The 23989-nt window shown below is 32.2% G+C and overlaps 1 protein-coding gene across 1 annotated transcript in view; it reads right to left on the bottom strand.

Annotated features, from left to right (window-relative positions):
• Positions 1-23989, bottom strand: part of LOC123707498 (nephrin) — a 354939-nt gene that overhangs the window by 205626 nt on the left and 125324 nt on the right. The window lies entirely within an intron of this gene.

Below are 23989 nucleotides of genomic sequence, written 5' to 3' on the forward strand. Positions count from 1 at the left end.
TGGACACCAGGACTTGTTTATATGCTTGTAATTTATTTTTCACTAATAATGTGATATTACTTCCAAGCAACTACTACAAGTTTGTGTAACGAAGATCCAACTCTTCGCGTTTCTTCGAAACATGGACCTTCCATCGGAGTTAGAACAGCACTATGTCGTTGTCATTAAAGACTGGCTGATAATTTGATATTTTCCTTATGAAATAGACCGTTGAACCATCTGAAGACAAGGTAAGGTTTTATTGGAACAATTTAAATCAATTTCTTTAACCCATTATTCCTATTTCTTATCCAATGTTTTTCAAAGTAATTTTCGTGATTAACAATCGCAAAAACAAAGCCTTCATAAAATGAGAATAGCTTTCAATCTGATGGCCATAATGCTACTTAAACCGCAAAATAGTTTTAAATTCGTGGCCATAAGTTATAAAACTCTTGCTATTACACTGCAGGAATATAAATTTTGTGCATATTTTGTAGTTATTATAGGTTGGTGTGTGCAATTTGTTAGATCGCAAAATGGTTTTGCATGTTTAGTCGAAGTTTGAGCGTGGTAACTGTTTAGAATGACCGTGTTTCGAACTATATTATTGCATCTGGTATTTATGGTGGTTATCAGTAAATAGATGTTAAATATTAGCTGATATACACGGTGTTGTAACAAGAGTACTTATGGGCTAAAGAAAATCATATAAAAGTGTTTTTTACTGATTTTTATAGGGAAAAAGAATGCTGACTTAATATTTTATTTTGTATCACGTATTTAATGATGGCGACCTCCTGGCGAAATAACATCATAGACATCTTCGGATTTAGCCAGAGAAGCAAAACGTGGAGAACGAATGCTCAAACTGATTCCTGAAAATTAATTACCATTCGGACAACACTTGACAGATGCCACCAAAATAAAGTTGATTACATTGCAACATATAATTGGAAACGCTTCCAGAACAATGGCAACCACTAGAAAACGAAAAACAAAGCCAGACGATATAAAGGGAATATAAGGCACAACTTGGACAAGAAGAACTAACATTAGAAAATAATGGGAGCAGCTGGAAGAGGCCTAATTGTCAAGGGATACGCTGATCACTAAAACCGGTTGTTGTGTAAGATTATGGTAGGTTATGTAACTAAAACAAATGTTTATATATATAGTACTGGGTGTCAGCAGTATAGGCTTAATAATATTATAATTATGATTGTTGATGTATGGTAAAACAACGCCTGCTTTTAAGCGAGGGCAAGGCGTTTAATGCCGACTCCGTCTATAGCGTTTTTGTCCTAATCATTTTCCGCCACGGTCAGGGATTGTATTCCTCAACTGCTTTTAAAATCGCTGAAATATCAGCGCATTGGTACTTTTACCCAGGGTTACTATATTTGATTCCTAGAATAACTGTATTCATGAAAGGCTGAAGGCTTACTAGCGTGTGTGTGCGAGAGGTTTGTCTAATCTTAAAGCAATCATTTCATTATAAAAGATTTTCAGTGTGAGCAAGATGATGGAAATCACAAAAATATTTTAAAAGTTATAAATTTAAAATTAAGCATAATGGTTAAATAGCCAAAGTCAAATAAATTAAAAACTAATGAAAACTATCAAAAATATTACAAAACAACAAAATATTTTTTTAAATTCTCGTTGCTAAACTAAATTACTACGATAGTAAATCACCATTCCCGCAGACTTACCTGAAACAAACAAGTAATAAATTAAGTTAAAAATGGAGCAATTAGTTTGAAATTAAATTTTTACAGTCATTAATTCAACCTAATTAAAACGATCTTGAAAAGTGAAAAATCGTAATTAAATTTATACTATTTCCCACGTAAAATTCAACATTTTGTGTTAAATATATTAAAAGCTAACTAGCTAAGCCCCGCAGCATCGATCGTTAAGTGTAATATTGAGTGTAAAGCGGTAGCCTGTGCGCGCTCTAGAAAATGTCGGCTTTTAAATATTAGTAGATACATTTTACGTTCATTGCAATAAATTTATGTTAGGCGCTTTTGTAACAATATAATTAATGATTTATTTCATACTCACTGACTGAATTAATAAGCATAGTACTCATAATTTATTATAAAAAGATTTAGAGTTTCCCTTTCTTTATCTTTTTAACGTTATTTTTGGAAATTATCTCAAATAAGTGAATATATGATATTTTCAAGTAAAACATATGTATAGATAAGGCATCAAGTGCTTAGAGATATAGCAGTATCAGAAAACCCTAGGTTTTCGACTCAGTTTTCTGTGTCTGTTGATATTTTTTTAATACACCGGCGAATTTAGTTGCTAAGGCATGTCGTTTCCTTCAATATTTTTCACCGTACCAAAAAGAAAAGTCCATTTTCCACAGCCGCACATGAACGCACACTCAGGGCTGAGAGTCTCCCAAACTACCAACACTGCTCTTAACAAAAATGCCAACTAATTTTATGTCTAGCAGATTTGGTACTGAAGTTATCTGTTACACCATCCCGCTATTCGGTAAAGAAGATGTAAATGTTATCTAACATTTATATATTTGACATTTACGATGTGTCAGAATATATTTATCTCAATAGAAGCCTGTTTGAATATATCGGAACCCGAGAAACTCCAGTCAGTATGGAAGCGGGAAAATCGAAACAGTTCGTTAGTGTGCTTGTTAGTGCAGTGTATTTTAGGAACTAATTCTTACGAAGCGACATATATCTCGACTTCTAGAAGTCTGAGGAGATTCTGATTGCATTCTCAAAAGGCTAAAATTAGAAGTACAAGTTTCAAATGTATTTAACATTCAAAAACTTTAATAGAATCAAATACATGAACACATGACATATTGTATATTTTTTTATTATTTGTGTTTTACTTTAATTAAGGAGTCAAAAACAAAAATATGTCAATCATATTTTAGTGCGTTGTACCACAAATACGTGTATAGAATACGTACGTACGTACGTACACGCTTAGTCACATTTGATAATAAAATTAAAGAAATGATCAGCTATAACTTATTGAAAAAAGGTGAGTGCTTAGTAATTGCACATGTCAGAAGTGAAACTTCTTTGTAAATTAATTACTACTAAGGTAAAAGCCCCAATAGATGATCATGAACCAGTATATGATCACTTCATGTATTTCTATATATATGTATATTCACACACACACTGTATACGTACTAATGATAATATAAATTAATAAAGAATCTGTGTTTACTGTACAAGATGTTATGCGACAGAATTGCCATCTAAACTTCTAATATGTAAGTTCTAAACGAATGCATCAACCAATAGTGTGTATTTTTTCTTCGATTTTGCTAGCAATAGTACATTCTTAATAGTTATAATATATATTTTGTTTAAATATGTTGTGCTTTAGTTACAAAACTTAAAAGATGATTTAAAGTACATGTAAAGGTAAAGGCGAGGTGCTTGAACATTTGAAGGCCAAATTGTAGGTATAATAATTGAATGTTAGAACTAATTTATTAACCATTAGTAGATTGATATCTCGTGACAGAGATTTATGTTGAGGTCTAAGCCTTATTTTGTGACTGGTCTAGACTTTATTAAAAATAATGGGACTGCTATTGTTGAAGGGAAAGCGTTGTTTTTTTTATAGAACAAGTGCAATGAGAAGGGGGCTCATCTGATGTGAAGTAATACCTGGATATGAACCAGCCTAGGAACACTAAGTCGCGAGCCCTTGAGAGTTCGAGAGTTTGAAGTCGAAATGGTTCAGAAATACGGTGCGCGGCAAAGATTGTCTTACAAAACGCTCAGTTGTTTTTTTTTTTGGCGGGTAAACGGGCAGGGGTGTCATCTGATGTTGAGTGAAATGGCGCTAGGACACTTACATTGACAGAAGGCACGCAAGTGCATTGCCGGCCTTTTAGGAATTGGTACGCTCTTTTCTTGAAGGACCCTAAGTCAAATTGGTTCGGAAATACTTCAGTGGGTATCTGGTTCTACATAGTGGTGGTGCGCGGCAAAATCTGTCTTAAAAAACACTTAGTTATGGAATGACGTACTTTGGGGTGATACGGGATAATTATATTTAAGTATAATTATTGAAAACATTAAAAATAAATTAATGGCGCAAGCAGGAGATCAGCCATCTGTGCCTGACGTACGCTGTCGACTTGTTTGGTTTAAGGCAAACCGGTTTCCTCACGATATTTTCCTTCACCGTTCGAGTGAGTGTTAAATGGGCACATAGAAAGAATGCACAGCCGGCGATCGACCTACGACCTCAGGGATGGGAGTAGCACGCTGAAGCCACTAGGCAATCACTGCTAATTAAAAACAAATTACCGACTCCTAAATGCACTATTAAGTTATTAAACAATGTTATTTGTTCGATGATAGTGTTTCTAAGAGAATTAAATGTATTAAACTGTTATGCAGATTTTGTTAGTCTGCAAATTATTTATTGATCAATCGATCAGACCATGAAGAAGCTGCACTAGAATATTCACGTAAATTACGTCAAATTTTAAATTTAAATTTTGACGTAAAACAGATATTATACAGTAAGTATTAATTTCACAATTGGCAGTTAACAATTATTTTCTGAATGACGTTAAGAGCTTCAAGTGTCCAACAAACAAGCTGCAGCTGATCTTCGAAGGTTTGCTTGTCGGTATCAAAACTTACTTTGATTGGTGCCAGTGTGTAGTTAATACAAGAATAATTTCAATTGGAACGAATACTCACAAATATTGACTAAATGTATATACTGTCTTGCATCCTTATAATATGGAAGTAAACACCCATTGTATCTTGTTCTTTGATTATTTTATAGGCAAGTGTGATTCCTTCGTTTTCTCCATTTCTCGTTGTTTGCCTTCGCCATACGAAAAAGTTAACATACACAGATGGAAAGAAAAAATAATTGGTGTATGGAATTTGAACGCGGGACCTTCAGAGTCCCCACTCAAGTAACCATCACTGCCGATAATAAAAATGTATAAACTGTTTTATAAAGCGTACCAATACACTTTTTAAACGATTAATAACGCTTTTCTTATTTATTACAATCATTTAAAATCTATCGACTTTGTATTATCAGTTAAAGACCGGAAAAACACAGACGCGATATTTTAATTTTAAGTCTGATTTATAAATTGATAAATTCTGAATGAATTATAGAGTTACATTGATTGCACTCAAGTGATGAGAGATATAAACGATAATTATATCATTGGATCATAATGCACTGCATGATTATTATTGAAATTTTTTATTTCATTACATAATTAACTGATTAAATTTTCGCTTTATGCAACTTTTGAATTTGCTTTTCTGATTACCTTCCTGAGTTGTTCAATGCGTTATATTTGTAGGACCAACTGCTCTCAGTATTCTCTTTTTAAAATACATAACTATTTATTGTGAATATAAATATAAAATTAAGTTTATATACAAATAAGGTTAGAACACACGACCTCAGGGTGTCTCATATTCTTAACTGTATAATCGAAGGCTATATTTAGAAACAGTACAATAATATAAATGCTAAAAACAGCAATGGAGTTATACTCCTTGACCATCTTCCCAAAACAGTTTAATATGGGTTGGTATATGTTAAGTGAGACTGGCCACCTCTAATAGGCCACACTCACTTAACATCAGCTGCGATTGTAGATAATCGTCTATCGTATGTATAAAAAACTCCAATATTAACCATAATTAAAATTAGTTTTCATTTGTTTGTCATACAATTAGCCATCCAACACTATTCGCCGTAGATTGTGATCTTAACGATAATACCGCCGTTGCTTGTCTGCAAATTTTGGAGCATATAATACCCAGACAATACACTATTGTCTCGCGAGGTGTCACGCGGCAATTGGGCGGGTCACGCGCGTGGCACGCAGCGACTGACACCCGAATTTGTCACGTACGCGACCGGTGTACCAGATAAAAAGGCTCACCACTTCACGCTGATTGCTTTTATTCTTTTTTCGCATTCGTTTGTGTTTTTGTTACGTTTTTATTGGATACGATATTCAACCGATGTTTATGTAAAGATGTATAATATATATATATATATATATATATATATATATATATATATATATAATATATATATATGTATCTATTTCAAATGAAGTAATGAAATGATAATAATTAGAAGTTCCATGTTCTCTTATATATATTTTTTCTTTTGTTTAAGGGTACTGACTATTTTAGTTCTCTCATAGAAGATACTTAATCTACCTCAGAAGATGGATAAGTGGAGAAGTCATTAGTGCAACTCATTTTAAAAACCAATTATGGGTTGAACTGAAAAAAGATTCCACAAATAAAGTAGTTCAAGCACAATATACTATACAAGGGACACGGTCAAAGGTAAAATTAATATATAGAAAAATACAAGATATATGAAATATCTACTTCAAACTTCAGCATGCAAAAACAAATTTTTAATATACAAAATAAATGAATAAAGGCACTATTTAGATATAATTTTTTTACCAAGACTAATAAAACCAAGAAACCAAATTAATAACGATTAAACAAGTATGTGTTTAAAGAACTTGTATCTTAATTTAAAACAAATTAAATAAGTCTCTCATAGTAGCTTATCATTTAATAAAAAATCACACACCACCACTACACGCAATATACTCCGAGCCAGTTTGTTAATCTTGCCGAAGCCGCGTACAACTTATTTAAAGAAGTATATTAAGTATGAGGGTGTGCAATTATTTAATAAATTACCGTCTAAAATCCGTAATCCGCCTTGAACCAGTTCAAAATGGCATTAGATTTGAGAATGAGACTGAAGTTGGGACGGCTGATGATGACGTGTATCTCGTTCGTATATATATTAAGTGTCTCATGTATTTTTTTTACGTTATACTTCTTTTAGCGCTTTAGGGGAAAATGAGAGTAAATTTGTACGATGCATACCGTCACAAAAAACCGACACCCTCACACCGTCACAAAAAACCGACACCCTCACACCGTCACGAAAAACCGACACCTTTAAGTTTGCAGTGAATATATAAAAAAACGATTTCTTTAATTACGTAGAAATCTTTTTTCTGATATTTCAATAGACTTTATTTAACTTGTAACGCGTGTACAAGTACGCACACATGTTTTTTTGTGATGAGAAATAAAGCTCTTTAAATATTATAAAGGAATTTTAAAAATACTTCTCAAGTTTATACCATCCGCAGTTTATTGCATACAAGTCTAACTTGCAACATTTTAAGTGGACTTATAAAGACAGACATAATTCATGACTTACAGTTCAATACAAACTCGTCAAGACTTTAAACAAAATGTCTGTGTTGTCTTTTATTCCAAGTAGTTTTCATTACATATATTTTAGTCCGAAAGCAAGGAAAAGTAGATATGTATATATGACGAGATATATACAGACGGGTTTCTGCATATCTATTATAAGTATTTTATTTGCCTAAAAACCAGTCAAAAATCCTGGGAATCAAGTATCAATCAATTAAGTATTCTGGATGAACCGGATATTTGTTTCTCACTGCTGTATGTACGCTGGTGTAGGCGGTATGTATTGTCCTAGTCGTATTAACTAATACGTAATAGTGAAACATCAAGATTAATATTTAGAAGCTTCGTATCGTCTAAAACTTACTTCAAAATAAATTTGAATAAATATTATTTTAAAATAGTATTCATCTAATATTATTGTAAAATATTATCTTGATAGAACAATGGCTCATATTATACGGCGAGGTTGTATGAGAATTAAATCTTTTATGTTTAATTTAAGGTATTTTAAGATGTAACAAAAGTTTCTCGGCCCATTCTTCAGTTTTAAGAATTTTAAAACTTTTGTAAAATGTTTTATCTTCAGGCGTATTGTATTTTTGAATTTTCTTTGTCATTGAATATTATTTTAGTACAATTCGAGTTTCAAGTACAACCTTGGCTCCACGGCCTTGTCTGTGCCGAATATTGTTCTTGAATTCGGCAAAATTTTATCTACACTTTAAGCGGGAACTTAAATGACCAAAGGGATTCTTAAATACTGGTTCTATAGAAAATAATATTAATCTTATATGAAAGTTTACATGTATTTTTAGTTTAGTTCAGTTTAGTACAGAAGTTAAAAAAATATGAATATTATATTACATTTTTTTTCATCAATACAATTTAGTAACATTGTTTATGTGGATAAAAATATACCAAAAACCCCTCCACTGTAAACTTATTTTTCTGTGTGGTTAATATTTATAACGCGACTCTAACTTCTTCCCTATGAAGCAGATTTTAAACAAAACACTTTCTCAGTTAGGTTATGCGATATAAAAGTAGATATATTGTAACAAGAAACACAGAAATCTCTTTGTCGCAAGTTCTTTTTAGACATTGTGAGTTATAATTGTGCAGTCGAGAGCAAAGGGCTTGACTAATAGCAGCGTCGGTTCCACACCTCTAAGGCAAGAACTGAGACGTGATTAAAATCAAGCACGTTCTCACCTTAAAACTTGTGAACATAGATTGCCTTGTTTTATTCAACATAAATGAATTGATAAACCGATATCTGAGGTGATGTTAAAAATTGTTTACAAGCATAGACAATGTGTAAAAATGTAAAGAATGTTAACGTAATCACCCCCCCCCCCTTAGAAAATTAGATGGCTAATTTATTTGTTAATACAAAAGTAAGTTCTGTAGCCTACGGACACATATAATGTCAATGAATACGTTGCCAACCTACGCCTACCTAACGCAATTTTTTAAACTGGAGATAGGTGGATACCTAGGATTGGTTGCGGTGGATACTGTACTAAGTCAATTCTACGATTCGCAAAAGAAAATGTCTTATACACTGTAAAGAATTTTCAGCAATTTTCATAAATTGTCTGACGTGGTAATATTGAATAGGTCCACGGATGGAGTCCTAAGATTCAACACTAACATTCTACAATACTAGTGAGGGAATAGTGTTCAACGGAAGTGACTTCATTGTATAAAATTTAAACTTTATATGTTTAGACTATGAGTTGAACAGAATTCCGTCAAACCGTTAGCAGGAACAAGGTTCAGGCTATGTATGAAAATATGTCGGGAATAATATAAGTAATAATCGTATTATTAAAACAAAGCTTCTAAAAAAATAAATGTATTACATTGAATGTCGATGATTTGTATGCAAAATTGTTTGAAATCGCAGTTTAAACTCGCGTGTTCGACTAACATCCAGTTTTCATGTTTGCGATCAAGTACTGGTTATGAATAAAACTCATTTTAATTTTTATTAGTGTAATTTGTTTGTTCTTTTAAAAAGCGCAAGCTAATATTTGTTATTAATGTTAAAAATATACGTAGTAAAATTTGCTTACTATGTAAGAATGTGATGTGAATTGCTAAAGTGGTGTACACGTAAATCACACTAAAGGCATCCGACTATATGGTTAAGGCATATATTTGCCTTGACACACTAAAGAAGAAGACTGGAAATCTCTGCATGAGATTGACCTTGAAGGCAAGTAAGATGCTTAAAACTATTTTGTAAAACAAAATATGTTAGTGAGATGAAAGATAGGCGCATCCTCTAACCTATTCTACGCCTGATAACTAGTAGGTAAACTTTAATTTATCTAAATTAATAAATATATTTGGACTTTTGTCATAACACACATAATTCTTGGTATAAGACATACCCTCTCGATGTGTTGTAGCTGTAGTGAAAATAAAGTATTCAATTCTTTCATATTTGGTGAGTTTATAGTAAGTAGTTTTTTTGCGTGATATTATCCTCAATAAAAGTGGAATAAATGCAGCTGAGAAAGAGCTCTCATTGATTTGAGTATATACGTCATTATATACGAAACCGTATGCCTTATATACCGAACACAAGTTGCCATGTACATAATGTGTAAATGTAGCTTTTAAAAGAAGCAGAAAAGGGTCTCACAATAAAGTACTACCAATAAAAGTACCGAAAATTTGCATCTGAAATAGTCGAGGATAAGCGAGTGGCTGTTTTATGTGAAAACTGGATGAATTCGCGCATTTTCCATGTATATTACGTTTTATTATCCGAAACACGACGTATACAAAATAGAAAACCTTCACACTTGCTACTTCTATTGTTATGTAACAAGCGCAGTATTGGAAGTCATGCAGTCGTCCTTTTTGTTTGAGTTTTATACTTCATTTATTTTTTTAGGTAACAAGTAGACATATTATTCAATTAAATAGCAGGTTAAACAGGTCTTGGAGAAGCTAAAATCGTTGTTCGGAGACATATTGTGGTCACCTAGATCTCACGACTTCACCCTAGCTGACATTTTTAAGGGGTTATCTCAAAGAAAGAGTTTATGAAACCCGTGTTACGAGTTTTGAGCAACTGAAGACTAAAATAACGATAGATGTGAGAGCCATCGTCTTCCTGTGGCGTGTGAAAGTGAGTGAGTCCGTAAGTAATTCCGCATTTATACATTATAATTTACTGCAACTATAAATTAAAATCACTATTGTATTTTATTTAGTCCTTTAGTAGTTTGCGTAGTCAATACATATTTAAATTAAAATACTTTTTATTGTCGATTTATTTTTTAATTAATTGTCCCAAACCAACAGTGGTACTTTTATTTATCTAAGATAACAATTATTTCTTTAAAAATAATTATAGGACAAGGTGACTCTTCGCGCTTGGCAGTTCATCTATGATGTTTATTTTTACGTCTCGTGTCACAGAGTAAGTCTTAATTGTCATAGAAACATTAGTTGGTGCACGGGTGGGTTTCAAACTCCCTGCACTGTTCATACTTAAATAACGATAAAAATCTTATATGTAATAAATAAATTATTATTATAATTAAAAATCGACAGGATATTATCAATATACGACCGATACGATAATGAACCGGCAAAATTATTCGCAAAATTTACCAAGAATTTATTTATTAAAAATTAAATTATAATCTTGTTAATATTAATAGTATATTTAACATGTTTCCGATATTAAAGTTAACGAAGTAATGTGAATAAATTCGATCACCAACATTTACACTTACCGGATAAAGTTAATAAATGCAAAATAATTAATTTATACACCGAATACATAATTATGTGAACTGTGCCTTATGACTAAAAATATTAAAATTATTTTGTATTATATATCGTATACGATTTTAACATACATTAAAATTTTGTGTAAACCATTAATATAATCATTCGTATTTATTAAAATCGAGATGTTTCTACACCAACTCAATATGTAGTTCTTCAAGAATAATTTATAAATAGCAACGCATTCTGGTACCAGTTGTGCCCCCCATGAAGGACAAAAAATATTTATTGGAAATATACAAGAAGCAAGATTTGACAATGGTTCGATGTAATTTAAAACATATTTATATTTTCAATAGATGGATTTAATTATTTTCATTAGATTTTTTCCACTTCATTTATCGACCAAAATATTAAATAAAAAATTCTCACAATCATCGTATTTATATATACCCATACAAATAACATTAGTACTAATGATTACAAAACACCGTGATTACACATAAACACTCCCCCAGCCTCCATCAGCCTTCATATATATAAACTGCAATTAATTTACCTTCCAAACAATAGATTTTTGCGCAATTAAATAAAAAAGGGACATGTCAATTCAAAGTACAATTATCCCTTTACCATCCCTTATAATTTAACGAACGAACATTGAGTGCGATTAAGAGTAAGCGCTACGAATTAAATGAAAAGCCTATTAATTATACCTAAAGACCCAAGCGATTCGTATGCATTTGGTAATTAGATTTATTCACAGGCTATTTTTATATAAATGTAATAGTATCAATATTAAATCGTAAATTTGGATTGTATCAGTTGATTTATTAAATAAATCATTTTTAATATAGATTAAGAACGTTGTTGCGGCGGTGTTGGCCTAGTGGCTTCGCCGTGCGACTCTCATCCCTGAAGTCGTAGGTTCGATCTCCAGCTGTGTACCAATGGATTTTCTTTCTATGTGCGCATTTAATATTAGCTCGAATGGTGAAGGAAAACATCGTGAGGAAACCGGCTTGCCGTAGACTCAAAAAAGTCGACGGCGTGCGTCAGGCACAGAAGGCTGATCACCTACTTGCCAATTCGATTAACAAATGATCATGAAACAGATACAGAAATCTGAGGCCCAGACCGAAAATGGTTGTAGTGCCATTGATTTATTTTTTAAAGAACGTTTTAATCTGTAAGAATATTTGTTTTATTATAATACCAAATTTACACTTTTGACGGCCTGAATTATTATTATGTTATAAATCTTATTCTAAAGTATGCTTCTTCAGTTCAGTTTCTTTAAAATTCAGTGAATAATCACTGAATTTTAAATAATATGCTTTATTCACTTTTTTGACTTCTCAATTAAGTTCTCCCTGTGCACAGGTTGTCTGGTAGATACAAAACATAAGCTGTTGTAAGCGATAAAGCGGCTCTTTCCTTCTACTTTCGATTTAGATTTATTACCATGTCTTATGTTATTGTTTCTTTAATATATACTCGATTTTATGTTAAATTTATATTTTTGAACTTCAAAGTATAAAAATATTGCAAATGCGAACTTCCAATTTAAAAATAAATCATTTTCATAAATGAACTGGCATTCACTAAAATACAAAGTAGTCAATTGACATGAATCGTCGTAATCAAAAAATTCAACATAAAACGCAAGGCCATAATCGAATCATAAAATACGTGGCAGCCCTGATTTCCATGACTATGAAAAACTGCAAGAGTCATGCAATCACATTTATACTGAGTCATTAGTATCCGACGCACTTTTGCCTTCAATTGTCGTGTAGGTCAACAAACAAGATAGCTTTTGCGCCGCTTCTGCTACTGTTGCTTAATGGATATTCAATACAATGTCGATAAAATCACATTTACCCTTCGGATTTCTTCGAATAGTGTCTTGAATATCTATAGAATTTCTTCGAAGCTATACAAATAAAGATAACATTATTTCAGTTATTCTTACGATCGACTAACGATCCTATGTATAAAGTATTGTCTTTGGTTAACATAGCTTTTACACATTGAAAGAAAACAATTTTTTAACCGGATTAATAAATCGTTAAAGAAAGGTGGTACATTCAGAATGATTAATTGTAACCATCGCACAAGCAGCCATATACAAATAGGCACGCAAATGTCATGTACAAAATGGCAATAAATTAACGAACAAAATGGTACCTACATACTTTAGTTAAAAGTAAATAAACCATATTAAAAAATCTTAATGTGCTGAATGTTCTAAAAAATGCGTAGAAACTTTTCCCCAACCTATTATCTCAAGTTGATAAAGTTTATATCTCAATTAAATAAAGTTTATATCTAAATTTAATATAGTTCATATCTCAAGTTGATAAAGTTTATATCACAATTTAATAAAGTTTATATCTCAAGTTGATAAAGTTTATATCTCAAATTAATAAAGTTTATATCTCAGGTTAATAAAGTTTACATCTCAATTTAATAAAGTTTATATCTCAATTTAATAAAGTTAATATCTCAGGTTAATAAAGTTTATTTATTTTTCGTACTGTCAAGATGAAGAATGAATCTATTGAAGACATTCAATACATTTTATCATTTTACTACAAAAGAGGTAAAAAAAAACTTCGATGTTGATGGACCTAGTGCAGTGTCTGTGAGAGTAGCACAAATTTAGTTAAAACATTTTCAATACGGAAATTTTGATGTCAAAGATGCACGTCGCTCGGTCGCCCTATTACGGAAGAAATGGATGAAATTTTTGAAAAATGGGAGCAAGATCGGCATATCAGTAGTTACGACGTAACTGACGAACTGGAAATTGACCATAAAACGTTTCGGCACATTTGAAAAAAACTAGGTACACAAAAAAGCTCGATATTTGCGTACCACACGAGTTCACCGAAAGAAACCCAATGAAACCGTTATATATGGTTTACTCATTTGTGATTCTTTATTACGACGTAATGAAACCGAACCATTTTTGAAGAAGCTGATAACTGGTGATAAAAAGTGGACACCGTACGACAAGAACGTGCGAAAATGATCTTGGTCAAAGGCCGATCAGGCTTCACATACTGTGCCGAAACCGGAAACTCGGGTTAACTCTCAACAAGGTGTTGCTGTGTGTGTGTGGTGGGATTGGTAGGACATTCATTATGAGCTGTTACCAACAAGCAGAATCATCGATTCTGAACTCTATGCGAACAACTGACGAGTTTAAAGGAAGAAGTTGAGTAAAAGCGGAATTAATCAACAGTAGGGGTGTGGTTTTTAATCACAATAACCCTAGACCTCACACGTCTTTAGCCACATAGACTCACAATTAAGAGAGCTTGGCTGGAAGGTGTTCATGTATCCGCCGTATAGTCCTGACCTTTCACCGTCAAATTTTCACCTGTTTCTGTCTCATCAGAATTATTTAGGCAATATCAGGTTAGCATCACGAGAGGACTGCCAAAACCAATTGTCGCGGTATTTTGATCAGAAACCCTAAAATTTATTAGGGATTACGTGCCTACAAGATGGCAAAAAGTTATCGAACTAAACTATATTAAAAAATATTGTGAATTTTCTTAAAAAATGCGAACAACCAACCTGGTAGTATTCCAAATCTTTTTGATGTTGTGTTATACCATCTCTTACCTTCATAAAGACATTTGAAGGTAATAATATTTTATTGACGGATTAAAAGGACTGGAGTTCCAAGAAATTTCCTTGTTCGTTTATCTTGTAGATTTACCGGACCCTTGAAATGAAAGCATTAAGACTACAGTGTTAAAGTATTAGATATTTTAGGAGGAGGTCTGTATGACCTAAATACTGCAGATACCGTTACAGAGCCTTCTTTAGGGTATTTATTATTTATCATATATATTTTTATATTTAATATAGAGTTTAAATTCCTCTAACTCACCAATTTGGTAAGCCTTTTGCGACTTACAATTAGATTCCATTTATATTTGCTTGGAGTGTAACTACTACACCACAGAAGTGAGTAGACAGGTATGTTACAGTATTGTCTTTTGTTAAAATAGCTTTTACACATTAAGAAAAACATTTTTTGAACGGATTAAAGCTATGTATTATTATTAAAAACTTATAATTATTTACATATTTCTAAATTTTAAATAGTTTTCTCTGCAGCTGTGATACTTTTGACATTTAACACCTTTTGTCTTCAGTCACAGTGACCATGCACGTATAGGTTCAGATTTCTGTAGGTTTCATGATCGTTTGTTAATCTAATATAGTTGATCAACCTTCTGTGCCTGACGCATGCTGTCGACTTTTTAGATCCAAGGCAAGCCGGTTTCCTCGCGATGTTTTCCTTACAGTTCGAGCGAATGTTAAACGCACATAGATACCAAGTCCATTGGTGCACAGCCGGGGATCGATCCTACGACCTCAGGAATGAGAGTCACACGCTGAAGTCACTAGTCCAACATAGCTCATAATACATATACAATAGTTTATATAGTTCTTGGTATATATTTTTCAACGGTTTTGTATCTATTTCCAGCGAAAGCTCGTTTGAAACTGTTGCCAAAATACACTGATAGACCAATCATCCAGTCATGCTATCGTCTTACGAAGGGACTATATTTATTGTTCGCCTAGTTGCATTAACTCATTATTTATTTTATGGACTACGAATCAAATGTCGCTATAGTATAAAATTATTAAGTTTTATTGAACTGTAAATTTTTGTCGTGATATTCTTTCAATTAATAATTCGTTTCAGTTTCAGATTTATTTATTATTAAAAACGCACAATTTAGTCATTTAAAAATAGGCATGCATATGTCAAATTAATTATCATAATTATAATCTTAATGCAATACTATAAAGAAAATACATTATCCTACCATTGCCTTATGCGATAATAATGTATAATCATTATCATCTTATGGTTTTACAAATAAACGTTTGAAAGACCAGCATCTTATCAAATCCTTCCTCACAAGCCGGCAGCACACCCACTAAAATGGGTGTCCATGGGTCCACAACTGCCTATTTCAGGCGTAACGTATGGGCATTTGCCTTTCTGTGTAATAAAAATAATACAATACATATTTGCGGACTCAAAAGTCTTTATATCCGGCAATAAACGGTGACCACCTAATTAAACGAACAATGATCAATAGCAGTCGTTCAGCTACGAATATTGAAGCACATAAAGAGTAAAACTTTGATTCTTATTATCAAACAAAATTAAATTATGTAACTTGCAAGAACTAGCTCAATTTATTAGTCACACAAAATATTTGTATCACAATATTCTACATTATTCTGCAGTAGTTTACCACAAATATTGTTTTTGAGAGCATCTCAAAGAAAATACAGGTACAAAGCGTTTCAGTTATAATAATATCATCTACAAAGGACGTCTAGGATGTATTATTCGCTACAGTTGACTCCAAGAGAACTAATATTATTATTATATCATAATGATAATTTTATGGTTGTATACGTAACTAAACTAAACTAAGTATCTTTACAAGAACAGCACTGGAAACGAAGAAGAATAAATGCGAATTGGAAGAAGTAACCCACCAAAATTTCTGTAAGAAACTACTGTCTACAATACAAGAAGATAATAATGGATTCATATACTCTACCTTGTCTGACATACGCAAATCAAACGTGGGTATTCAGCAAGAAAACAAAGAAATATCGTGGCTTACCACCATGCAATGGAAAGAAGAATCTTAAAGTTGAGAAGAATAAACAAAGCAAGAAATGTCGGCATTCATAACAAAACAAAACTTACAGATGCATTTGTACGCGCTCTAAGGCTTAAATGGAAATGGGCAGGTCATATTTCTAGAGCGCGGTATAAATAACGAAATGGACTGTACCTACTGAAAAGAGTATGTATAGGACTACAAAAAAAGGTGGACAGATGACATTATAGAACTAGCGCGAAAAACCTGATGAATGTTGCTAAAGGCAAAGATAAATGGAAATACATAGAGGAGGCTTTTACCCTAAAAGGGGGCATACAAAAACTTACAATATTTAAAAGTTATAGTAACACAACTAATAATTAAGGAATGTTAACAAACCAATTGTTGTATGGATTAATAAATAAAGCTTTAATAATATTAATAACTAAAATATATATATCGTAAAATTGGAGGTCCGTATAAATAGATATAAATATTTTGCATATGAATAAATAAACGTGGAATATTATTCATCTTATTCAGGCTCCTATAATAGCATAATTAATTTGAAATTTCTATATTTGTCTCTATTTAACGTTTTTTTTTTATAGAACAGGAGTCAAACGAGTGGTAGGCTCATCTGATGTTAAGTGATACCGCCGACCATAGACACTCTCAATACCAGAGGACTCGCTTTGCCGGCCTTTTCAGAGTTGGTACGCTCTTTTCTTGAAGAACCCTGAGTCGAAGTGGTTCGGAAACACCTCAGTAAACTGGTGGTTGGAATAATGCTCAGTTGTGGAACAAATAAAAATACTTATAGTGTTATTAAGGTGTGTGTGTGTTAAGAAATGTGCCAATTAAATTTTCATTATTTCATTCTGTGCTGTGATCATTGTTATTGGTGATGTCACCATAATAATTCGAAATTCCTACTGATAACCTCGATGTCTACGAACCTGTGCGTATGGGCGCAGTATCATTTAAAATCCGGTGAGCTTTTGACCTATTTTAAATTCATCAAAAAGTATATAAATATACCACACTATACTAGTAAATCTAAGAAATATTATTAATACATTAAAAGTTATGATAAAGCTCGGCAAACACAATTTCTCATAAGCTCACTTGATCCGAAGCTGTGATTGCTTTCCTCCAATTAAACTTTCTCGGTGCCAACGGTTTTAACTCAAGAAGTTCAAACAACCTATGTTAGATCTTAACTAATGTAATTCCATGTATATTACTGAAGATGAATCTACGACTTGATATATATCTTATGTATATTCACAAAGCTTTGAAGTTCCGGATGTGTGAATGCAATCACCCGGCCATCTTCGTCGTTTGTGACTACGCTAATACCTGAAACTGTTATTATTGGCTGGAAACGAACTTAGAACTTGGAAGTTGCGAGGTAACATATAGAAAAGGTCATATATATTTTTAATAATAATAGTAAATAAAGTACATTCCCAATAATAGAACAGTTTAATATATATACTTATATCATATCTTTTTGGTTAGATTTTGGACATCTGTGTACATGTGTATATATTTCTCTGCATATTTTACACGATGATAAGGATTTCTTTGTCTTTGACTTTGTTTGGCAATAAGAATCTAGTTTTTTTCTTAGATATATAAATTATTAATTGTCGTTTGTTTAATGTTAAATTTCAGTTTTCTTTTTTTATATATTGTTTATCTATTTGGCTTTGTATGTTGTCCAAATTTTTAATTTATAATATGTGAAGCTGTAAGATTATTAATAAATAAATAAATGTAAGCAGGCCCTTCGCTACTGTGATCGAACGTTATATTAGAACCTATGCGACACTCGTGACCCAACGAAACTAGATGCTTTATCGGCTGTTTAGAGGGCTGTAGCCGTAAAGGCTTATTAGAATTCTGTGTGCACAGTGGCCAATAATTCGGATTTGGTTCGTTTTTTGAAAATGTAATACTAGTTACGTAAGCCCCGGTTACAATATCGGGCGGGTGGGTCCAATTTGCGCGTTGAACCGTCGAGTCGCTTCGAGTTTTTGCGCCGATAACTTAGCTTTACACTCACGATCCGGGGATTTTTTCAGATAAGCCGATGAAACGGTCCAACGGAAGCCGGACTTGGAATTGCTCCCGTTATTAACAAGTTTGTAAAAGTATGTAAATGGGTTGTAACCAATTTTTATGGTAAGAAATGGCTTGGAACAATGTAACAACACGTCAAAGTATAGGCTGTGATGGTGGGGTCTAACATAAATGACATTATCAAGTACGTTACTTTACTTTTGATTTTCTATTTTGTGATTTTTTCATTAAAAAGATATAAGTAATCATAACAATCAAATATACAGTATTTACAACTTTCTTAACCTACACAGTAATAATAAAAAACATAAAAATTTAAAAACTTTGGTCCCTGTGGCTATGGACATAACACTAGCAGCATTTCCTGGCAGTATTGCGATACTTATTCGTTGAGCGATGAAACCACCAGGTCTGGGTTCACCGGTAACTTAAATATTTAATAATACAATTGTGAAACTAAATGCTTGCTGTACTTTTTCTTTAAATAAAATTATTAATTTAAAATAAATCCGTAGTTTTCATGTATTTTATTCCGTTTATACAAATACTCAACCTTAAAAGATGAAACAATACAAAATAGTAGTTTTTGGTTCTGCTCCGCTGGGTGGTCGCAGTCCACAAACAGTATGCCATAGTACGTAGCACAAACTAAAATACACACAAATGTAACATGAAGCGCCATCCCACAATAACTGCATTACCATCAACGCTTTACCTGACTTCCGCTCTCGGCTCAGAACCGGAAGCGGCGCTTAGACCTCCTTCCGGTGGTTGAGCATTACGAATAAATCGCTCAAACCTATTCATATTAGATTACGTAAGGCTTATTGTCCTTTATGAATGGGGTGTTGAATATATTAACCACGCGGTTTTAAAAATACTGGCTAATACTCGAAAGCATACATCGCTGTGGTATTTGAATTTGACAGAAACTATTGAAATAAAAAAGTGAAATATCAAATGTTTGTGTGTGATTTCAGATCTAAGATATGCCAGTTACAATGTTTTCACTGTACAAGCAAAAAAGTAGCACTGTAAAAACAGTACTGTAATTTTATTATAATTAACTTATTTTACACCTAAGTGTAGTACGCTTAAGCAATTGTGGATGAAAAGCCTCTACATATATTTACAAAAAGTCCAGTCAGTTGATAATTCGGTTTTATATACCGCAACAAATGTATGCACATATAAAAATACAAATGTTTCCAAACTTTGAGTAATTATGTACTCAATTGTAACGCAATAAAGACTAACAATATTGAAATTTTAAGTTTGCTATATGGTGAGAAATTTTACAGGAAATTGGACTTTAATGAAACGTAATAAGCGCTGAGAGCATTAGTTAGGTGTATCGGAATAATTTGTAGAATTTATAGTATGTTTCGATAGCCATTGCAAACTGGGTAACGACTCTGTCAAAGGGCTAATGGTCTCGATGTTACGAGCTCTTGCAGGTTTTTAAATTTTTTTACTATTTTTAATTGGACTTCGTTTGTTGATGAGTATTTATTGACTTGTACGGAAAAAAATATTATATTTTTAAAATTCATTGTTATTACATTATTACCATTTTTATTTATTTACATTTTTATACGTACCATGAGTATTTTTTTAATAAGGCATTAATAAAGAAGATTAGAGTTTGCCAAAGAAACTAAAAGTTAAAGTAAAAAACGATGTGATACAAAGCCGTACAAAAATAAAAGACCTTGGTTACAACAAATTATTATGTAAATATATAGAACAATTAAAGGAGAAATGGGCCGTTCACATTGGCCGCATTTGTGATGGCAGATAGGTCAGAAAGACCCTTAATGGGAATGGCTTAGTGGGAAGAAAAAAAAGGGGATATCCACCAAAAACTTGGGAAGATAAAATAAAAAAGATAGCGGGGAAAAATTGGAAAATTGTCGCGATTCAATAACCCGTAATAGATTAAGAAGAGAGTATATAGAGTATATAGATTAAGAAATAAATTCACAGGCATATATCTCATCTGTGTACGATTTGCCCTTTTTGTATATAAGTACCTGGTTCGATAAATTCAAAATGTATCTTTCCACCGTTGCATAAGCACCTAACGGCTCTAAACTTGAAATATTAATAATATTTAAACTAACGTTATGTGTAATGTGTATACTTTGAGATTAGATGTTAAATTCTGCCATGTGTATCAAACGTTTTTAGACGATACGATCTGTAAATCACAGAGACATAAGATATTGTATACATAAAACACGAAGGAAACTCAAAACTGCCTTATAAAATGAAAACCAAGTCTTCGGACATCGGCTAAAATTACGGTAAAAACCCGTAAAACGGCGGCGCAATTTGTCAGAAGTGAGTGAAACGGTGAAATATTTGGAAACTTCCCGAGCGTATTAAACTTCGCTCCTTTTGTAAATGTCACGTTCGGGGTTGCTTTGATATCGCTTGAGGTGTGCTGAGTTGGCCTTAATTATCTATTTTAAGGATGAAATAAAATTCAATTATTTAAGGATGCTGTAAAAAATTTAGTATATACAAGACAACTTTTGTTACTAATTAGCTTGTACCTTTACACGTGACCTCATTTAGCCAGGGCATAACACAACGGACCAAATGTACGTTAAAGTGTGGAAACTGAGTTCACCGTACTTCAATAATACGATACCAAACCCACGACCTCTTGGCCCGTGCTACTAAATACCCGCTCTACGTGAGATGCCGTAACAGTGAAACCCTGTCCACCTCGCAACGTTTATACCTTCGTAGCAAATTAGCTTAATTTTCTTAAATTAAATTGTAGCTAAAGCTGTCTGAGAGAATTATAATCCTATAAAATATAATTTGAATTGTCACAAAATTTTCCGTTTTAAATTTAAAAAAGTTTAGTCTGTTGTTTAGTGTGCTGTGTGGTTGATGAACTGGCTTGCAATATAACCTAACACAGTGTTTGTTCGATAACGTATCTTGAAAAAATTATTTGATTAAATCGAAATTGAACTTTCAGAATTGTCCTATAATAGTCGTAATGTTTACCATTACTAGTGAAAACTAAATAAACAATTATATTTTAGTTACTGTTTTGTCTCTTTTTGTTAATTCGTGGTTACAATGTGATGAAATGAGACATATTACTACTTAAAGAGTGTAATTGAACTAAATAATGGAGTATATATCTCAAGAGTGTATAGAATTAAAATATATTCATTTACACCTTTTGTATACATCTATAGAATTATTATTATTACCGGTTCGCCTCAAGTGTGGTGTCGGCAAGAAGAGCTTTGGCATCTCAGTTCCTCAGTGGAATAAATAGTGTATCATACGTTTATATAAGTTATACTACCCTAAGCGTTCCTTTCGTTGGATTAAATTTATTGTTATAGTACTTAATTATATGTAAAGATTAGTTAAAAGGCGTAAAAAGAACTTATATTTAGTAAGTTATAAGCTGTAAGCTGCTGTTTTTCTCAATAAATAAAATAAATGTCACTGTATTATATTATACGAGAACTAAAAGTTTTCTATACGCACCTACGGCTCGCTTATCTGTTACTTTTAATGGTCCAGTGAATAGGCAATCTCGCTCTTACAACATTGATGCTCTTACAACAACTAACATTGATGAAAATATTGAAAAAATTTATAACAATCTTCTTACCGTAACCTTGTTTATGCTCTTAAAGAGGTGGGAGTTACCATTCAGTTTTTGTTATTATTGTTTTTATTTTTGATTTTGTGGTTGCTTATTTAATCCATATAATTACAACTTTCTATAGTGTAGGATACTTAGTGTATATGTATAAAATTTGTGATGTCATATTTTCTTGTGTATACGTTGTTGTAGAACTTATTAATAAATAAGAAAAGCGTTATTACAAAATACTGTATTCATCAAATGTAGAGACAAAAAATTAACTTATTCAGAATAATCTCAAGAATTAATGCATAGGCTGACATTTAATTTACTAACAAGGATTATAAACGACTTGTTGTTTACGGAAATGTGAAAGGTGGACAATGAGGTCGTTCATATCACTGACTTTCTTGAATTAATTAAAAAAGGTAAAAATGTTTCGTATTACGCAAATTAAATAGAACCCTCATAATGCGTATGAAATATATATTCTACTGTAAATAAGGACTCTTACTGACTGTTTTGATTTTAATTAGAGATGAATAAGGGTCATTAACAAAGAACTCGAAATTTAATTAAATTAATTAATGACATGTCTGTGTATTTTAATGATTCAATTTAGCTAATTTGAAAAGCACTGCCAATATTCTTTGGAGATATTGATAGGACATATTTAGTAGTTTGATAGTCGTAGCTACTTTTCCTGTACGTTTTAAATATATGAAATAATCTAATGTTAAATCTACTAGTTCAGGCGCAAAGAGTTAAATTAAGTAAAGTTATGATTAATGGTGTTTGGAGTCTTAAATAGTTTAAAATTAATCGTAAGGAATAAATGTATTACGAGCGTGAAGTCAACATTGAAAAGCTTTGAAGTGGGATTATTAATGAAGGTACACATACAAACCCTCAAAGGTGAAAATAAGTACAGTCAAAACTGTTAAACGACATTGTTTAGAACAACATACCAGTTATATTGATCAAAATCAAAGGTCCCGGGGGAATTATTAGGTACTTAATGACAACGTCATCGGATTTTACGACTATCGGTTTTTATGACCAAATATGAGTAGTACCTTCGATGTCGTTATAACAGATTTTATGTGTATATTAGAAAATAGGAAATTTAATTAAACACATTTACAATTAGTAATTGTGTATTTAACTGCAAAAGTAATTGCTGCATTTTTATACAGTAGCTTACGTTGTCACCTTCGCGCCTTCTTAAATAATAATAAATACTAATTTCAATTTACATAACATCTTCATCTGTTTGGTAATTTTTGGGTTTCTCGTATTTACAAATATAGGCTGTGATACACTTACAATTATGATTCATAACATGTACACTGAAGTCCTCTTAAACGGCTGGACCGATTTGAATGAATTTTTTTGTATGTGTTTGGGTGGCGCCCTGGATAGTTTAGATTACATAGATATATAGATACAAATCAGATCGGCAGATGACGCTGCAGTCGGTATCTACGTTATTTATCTATTAATTCAATAAACAGCTGGTATATATATGTCTTCTGTGCGAGTGTTCGTATTGAAACTCCTAAGCGGCTGGACAGATTTTGATTATTTTTTTGTGTGTTCAAGTGTAATCGAGAATG

Source organism: Pieris brassicae, chromosome 3 (genome assembly GCF_905147105.1).
Source record: "Pieris brassicae chromosome 3, ilPieBrab1.1, whole genome shotgun sequence".
NCBI lineage: Eukaryota > Metazoa > Arthropoda > Insecta > Lepidoptera > Pieridae > Pieris > Pieris brassicae.